Below are 6590 nucleotides of genomic sequence, written 5' to 3' on the forward strand. Positions count from 1 at the left end.
ATTGCTGAAAATTTTAAAGAGGGTCGAGGAGAGGGAGAGCTGAGAATTTTCAGCTTTAACTCCATAACTTTAGTTGTTAATAAGTATATCTTTGTTTCATATACCTCTTAATATCTAAAACTTGGCATGCATGTGGTAATTTACTTGATTTAAGCAAGGAATTTGGGTGAGTTTACAAGAAAATGAGGAATGCAATTCCTGAAGTTTTATTTCATAAATTTGCCCGAACTTGAGCTGGTTCTGTGTGCAGCTTGTAGCTGTAAAATTTTAAGGTTTTTGATAAATTGTTGCTATTGGGCTTGGGTTTTATCCCACCAACCATTGTTTTTATTGGATTTGAGTTTTATCCCACCAACCGTCAACAGTTGCTTCCCACCTGTTTTACTAGATGTATGTTGGTTGCATGATTGAACACCCTTGAAAATTAAAAGTGGGATTGTTGTCTGAGAATTTGGGAAAGGTGAGCTAGTTGCTTCGCCGAAACGTGGCTATAGTTTAAAACCTTTTTGGAATTGTGATTGGAGGCAAGGAAAATCGCATGTATGTAGATCTTTTCTTAAGAGTTTTACTAAGTGAATATTTAAAGAATTACAGTAATTATAAATTGTCTCAGGATGTAATAGGGTGTAAGAAGGGAACTCCCAAACCGAGGTGTAAATTGTTCTCTTAGAGTGAGTGTTATATATTTGTTTGTAATGATTAAATACATGATGAACATAAATGTTTTGTGTTTAGTTGACCAATACTTGTTGGATTATTGATGTTTGAATTGTTTAGAGTGAAATTTGTCAATTGCTACTGTTTTACTGAAAGGCGAGTGCATATTTTATCGCACTTGACCTAGGTGAATTTTGGAAATGATAAATGCCTAATTGTTAATGTAAGTGTGCATGAATGTAAGCCGAATGTGTACTTTATCATATCGATCGAATTGGGCCCCAAACCCTACCGTTGGATAGTGTATTCGAGTCGGTAACGGGCTTGGTCGAGTAGGCTGGAAGACGTTGAGCACTGAAATGTTTGGTAGAGTCGAGTATTACCCCCTTAATGAGGCACCTATTGGAGTGACGAAGTGACTAATGATTGAAGGGGATTGTTTACTATTTTGAAGGATATAAGGAGGAGATTGGCGGAATGTGAAGTGAATTGTAGGAAGTTGTGTAATGAATTACTGAACGGAGTTAAGTGCTACGTCTGGAAACAGACGAGAGCCACTTCTAGAGTCTTTATCGGTACCGTATCTTTTGATATTGATTGTGCTATTTGTTAAGAATTGTTTCATGAATTATTCTATTATTAATTGGTTTGTTATTCCTGTTATATTATTGAAAGTGTGAAATGTTGTGCTTAAGGTTACTTATTTTCTTAGAACCTCATTAGGTGTAAATTCACCTATTAGTTTGTTTTCCTTAATAGGCGTTGAAATGTGAAACCGAGGAATAGTGAGTTTGAGAGTAGAAGTCTTTGATACGGTATTGAACTAGCATTGGAGCACTTGGAATTCATTTGGATCAAGTCAAGTCATTTTCTTTAGTTTATGTTAGTTATGCAGTGTGTTCCCATTCTTTTGTGTCTCGTAAGTTTTTTCCAGCATTTAGTTTCACACTTGAGTCATTGGTTTATTTAAATAAATTGGCTAAGGTCATATTGACCATAATAAGCCATGTTGGCTGAATAAAGAATTATTTTTTTGAGTTCTAGTTTGATTAGGAGTGGGTCATGTAAAAGGCAATAAATAAGCTTTAGTTTTAACGTTTTTGGGAGTGGTGGATAGTATTTGAGAAAATTTCCAGATTTCACTTCTTTGTGTGAAACATTCTCTAAGGCTTGTGAAAACCATTATTGAGTATCATAGAGTTGACTTTAGCTGATCGCTCACTTATCAATCAAGCAACATACTTGATTGTGGCGTCGTTCTACACTATTCGAATCGTTCTTGTGATGTCCAAATTGGGAGTCGGATCTGCCAAATCCAAACTTTGATACCTTTCTGAAGATCGTGGGCTTGTGGGGCAATTCTAGTCTCGTCAAGGGTCTAGAAATCGTATCAGTTGGTAATCAGAGCATAGGTTCAAGGTATTAAGTTACATCCCCTTGTTTCGTGTTTTGTTTCGTTTCTTGTTTGTGTCAATTTTTCTATTGTTTCATCGTGATTTGTGTCCAATTTTGGTGTCAATTGGTAGTGGTTGTTCGTTTCTTTGTCCAGAAACAACACATTAAAAAAATTACAGCTGCTAGGGTTTAGTGATCATCACGGTTCTAGTTGTTTATAGCATCGTTCTTAGTAGCAATCTGCCGTACTCTTGTTGTTGCTTGTTTCTTTGTGTTTATGTTAATACATATTGTTTCTTGGTTGTGTCATTGCTCAAAATCAACAAAAAGAAGAAAAGTTCCAGCTGCTAGGGTTTCTTTGCTTCCTTGAGTTGTTTATTTTTTTTATTTGTTTCCTGTTATAATCTATCCAGATTTTTGTTCGTTTGTTGCGTTGTTTGGTTTTTGTTCCAATATGTCTGCAAATTCCAATCACTAGTATCTTCTGATGGTTGTGCAAATTGTACATCATTCTTGTTGACCATTCATGTCCTTTTTGTTAGTAAAACATCCCAGCAAAATTCTGGAAAAAAAAATTCTACCCACTAGGTGTTCATCTAGTCACAACCAAAGTAGAGTTCGTATTCTTGATTCTATCCACATTAGTTGTAGTTGGTTGCATGCGTCCCTTATTTCCAGCATAATATATCACTGTTGCGTTGTGATTTCATTGAAGTTTGAGTCAAGAAAACTACACACCAGTCATTAGTTCTTAGACAAAATTTCTGGTCGTGATTATTTTGGATGAAACCAAACTTGTTCTAGGAAATTCTTGATTGTTTTGTGTTGAGTTGGGAAGAAATTGGACTGATTGTGCTAAAGTTTCATGGTACCAACATCAAAACTTTAGAATTCTTGATAGTTTGAAGGCACAATCTTGGATTTTCTTGAGTCTTAGTCGGATTTCAAAGTTGGAGTGAGAACCTGAAGTTTGTTTTGCTCAAACCTGAGAAACCGTGGACTGATTTGGGGAATTCACTTCGACCTTTCTTCATTCTTGAATTTTGGAGCATCTTTATACATTCTTTTGCGAAAATTCCAGAAATTTCTAGGAATTTGGGGGCTGAAACCTATTCGAACAACATCTGCAATTTTCCAGCCGCTAAAACTAGCTTTACCCTGCTCATCCTTGGCTGCAATTCTTGATTCAAACTTGAACCACAAACCAATTGTTCCAGCCATGAGAATTAGTTCATTTAATGCTAGAAATCACACCTGATTCGTGCTTTGATAGGTGTTCATACAGCTAAATAGGAAACAACCAAGAACTGCAGTAGCTAAAAAAAATCCAAATCGAACTTGGATTACTAATTAGTTGAATCCGAAACTTGTTTGAACCATTCCTGTTTATTTATGATAAGAATATATTTTACGTATTTTTAGTGTATTTTATTTGTTAGTTTTGGTGTGTTTTATTTAGTTTTATAAATAATTAACAAAGATTCTAGTGAAAAAATGCATTTTAAGGTTTAAAATGTAAAAATTACATTTTTATGGATTTTTATGGTAAAAATTTCATATTTTGTAGGTTTAATGATTCAATCATCAAATGGAGATTATTGAGAAGATATTTGGATGATTGATGATGATTTAAAGTGATGAAAATAAAATATGAAGCGTAAAAGGAGAAATGCAATTTGAGGACAAAAGAATCAAACAAAAGTCAACTTTGGCATCTGTTGGTATTTTGGCTATATCTTGGGCTACATACATTGGATTGAGATGATCTTTATACCATTGTGAAGCTAATAGACGTATCTACATTTGGTATGAAGATATCAAAGTCCAATTCAGCCATTTTCATAGTCCAAAAGTTGAAATACCGAAATTCAACTCAGCTGTCCAAAGTTGAAAAGAGAGCTCTGACCAGGCTTTGGTATTTTGGTCATATCTCGGTCTAGAGAGCTCAAAATTGGATGATTCTTAAGGCATTGGAAAGCTAACTCAAAGGGCTATAACGTTTATGTTATGCACAAGAGTTAGTTCGGCCTTTATTATTGCAGAAATGGCATCTGAAGCATGCAGAACTCAAAATGCGGCTGTTCAATACGCGATTTCTAGTCGCGTATTCGCTTCTGAACGCTGCAAATTACTGATCAACTTGTCCTGCATTCACATAACATTTTCAACTCAATTCCAGCCAGAAATTCCAGCTGTATCTGATCAAGAAGAAGCTGGAAAGTTGGAAATACAACTCAAAAGGTTTCAAGAGTAAAAAATGACAACTAAAAACAACTCATTTGGCTCTTGAATTCTTCTATAAATAACAGCCTTGGAGAACCATTTTTATAACTTTGGAAGGCTAGAGAAACTCCACAAAATTGTAGTCTTCAGTCTTCACTAGTTTTTCTTAGTTCATTAGCATAGAGCAGTTAGTGTAGTTTATTCATCTTGTATTTGTAGTTAGATTTGGATGAAGATTGAGGAGCAAAGATGAAGAGGTTGATCTCATGTAACAAGAGTGATATCTCTTCTATTACTTTCTCTCTTGTATTGGATTTCATGTTTAATTATAATACAAGTTGGCTTTGTGTTTTTATTATGTTTAGTTAAAGTTTATGCCTAGAGTTATGGTTGAACTTGCTATATTTTTTTTGTGATGTTTACTTGGCTACTTGGTGATATTATTTTGAGCAAGTTATTTATCACTTTTGGTTATCTAATCATGATTAACTGGCCATTAATTATGATAATCTTAAGGTGTTAAGTTTGCAATGAAAATTGGAATTTAACACTAGTTCAAAGAAGTGATAAGCCTAGGGAGTACACTTACGAGGGTAGAGGTGCACCTATGTGGCTTTAGTGACTTGTTTCATGTAATTTCATAGAAGAAATGAGTTTGTAATTAATATCATAATGCCGAGAGTAGGTATGGTTTAGCTACAATTATAGTTGATTCACTACGGGAGTAGGTTTCACATACATTAGGAAATTACGCCATAACTAGCCAAGATAATAACATTCACTTAACTAGTATTCTCATTTGCAAGAGTAGTAAGAAATTCCATATCTCTAGGAGCTTTCTAGTGTTATTTTCATAAATTTTATATTTGTGGTAGTCTAAATAATAAAGGAGTTTGAAAACATCAGTAATTGCAATCTTCCCTGTGGGATCGACCCTTAATACCCTATACTCGCTCACGATTCGTATACTTGCGATAAATCGCGTGTGGGGTATTTAAGAGTTTATAAATGTAAAACTTGATTGGGATGAGTTTAATATTATATGTATACCCCGCGCACGTCAATTTAAACCATTAAACCAGCCTTGGAAAACCTTATTCCATTGGGCAAAGGGGATTGAACCAAACTTGTTTCTAGATATCACAATCCAAATAAATTTCTAGATTGCACAACCAGTCACGAATAGTCAAGAGTTAGGATCGAGTCACTTCGTTTCCGATTGCCTTGCCTCGAGTCTTTAGCCTTTCTTTTGTATCATTAATTAGCTTTCTTTTCTAGTAGTTCCAGCCATAAAATTCATCCTTAGAAGTCCAAAAATCATGTCCAAATTTCCAATGATTTAGGTCCTAAAGTTCGACCAAAATTTCCAGATTTTCAACTAATCTTGTGTCGCTACTTTGCTAGTTGTTTGAGTTGTTAATTAACAGTTTAATTCTAGTAATTTTTAGTTCAACATACCTCTTCAAAGTTCCAGTTTGTTTCATGTCTTCCATAGTACATTTAGGTATGATTTTTTGTCCATTTTGTTCCTTCAATTCAGCTTGATGTAATTGTCTCTTTGGTTCTTTCATTGCTGCAATTTTATTGTTGTTTGAATAAGTCAATTGGTAACTTGTGAGAAAGCTCTAAATTATTCAATAGGGGCAATTAGCAGGCTTGAGAACTTGTTTTTGTGAGCTTATTAGAGGGAATAGACACTTGAGTGATATATGAGGGTGAGTGAAACACATGAGGGAGTGCTGTGAGGATCTATCGTTGTGTTTTACTAACCTTTTTGCAGGTCACTAACAAAATGTCTAAGGAAAAAGGAAATTCACCATTTGACCATATCCGTTTCATAGAGGCTATGACTGCTCAAATGTGAAGGTTGATGAGGGAGGAGCTAGAACCTATTCAAGAGTGGATGGACCGAATAGAAAAATCTCATACTTCGACAAAATCCAGTCGTCATAGACTTACTCTCTCGGAGTCGGGTAATTCTAATGAGGAAGAAGAGGGGTTTGAGAGGCATTCTAAAGCTGACCTGCGTAACCCTAAGCGTGGAGATGATGTCATTAAGGATGTGAAACTCAAAATTCCTACATTCCAAGGGAAATCTGATCCCAAAACTTATTTGGAGTGGGAGAGGAAGATCGAGATGGTTTTTGAATGTCATAGTTACACGGAGGAGCAGAAAGTAAAACTTGCAGCCGTGGCGTTCAATGACTATGCATCGGTATGGTGGGATCAACTACGCCTTAGTCATAGAAGGAATCGTGAGAGGACTGTAGAGACTTGGGAGGAGTTACGAAGATTGATGAGAAAGAGATTTATGC

Source organism: Coffea arabica, chromosome 4e (assembly GCF_036785885.1).
Source record: "Coffea arabica cultivar ET-39 chromosome 4e, Coffea Arabica ET-39 HiFi, whole genome shotgun sequence".
Lineage (NCBI taxonomy): Eukaryota > Viridiplantae > Streptophyta > Magnoliopsida > Gentianales > Rubiaceae > Coffea > Coffea arabica.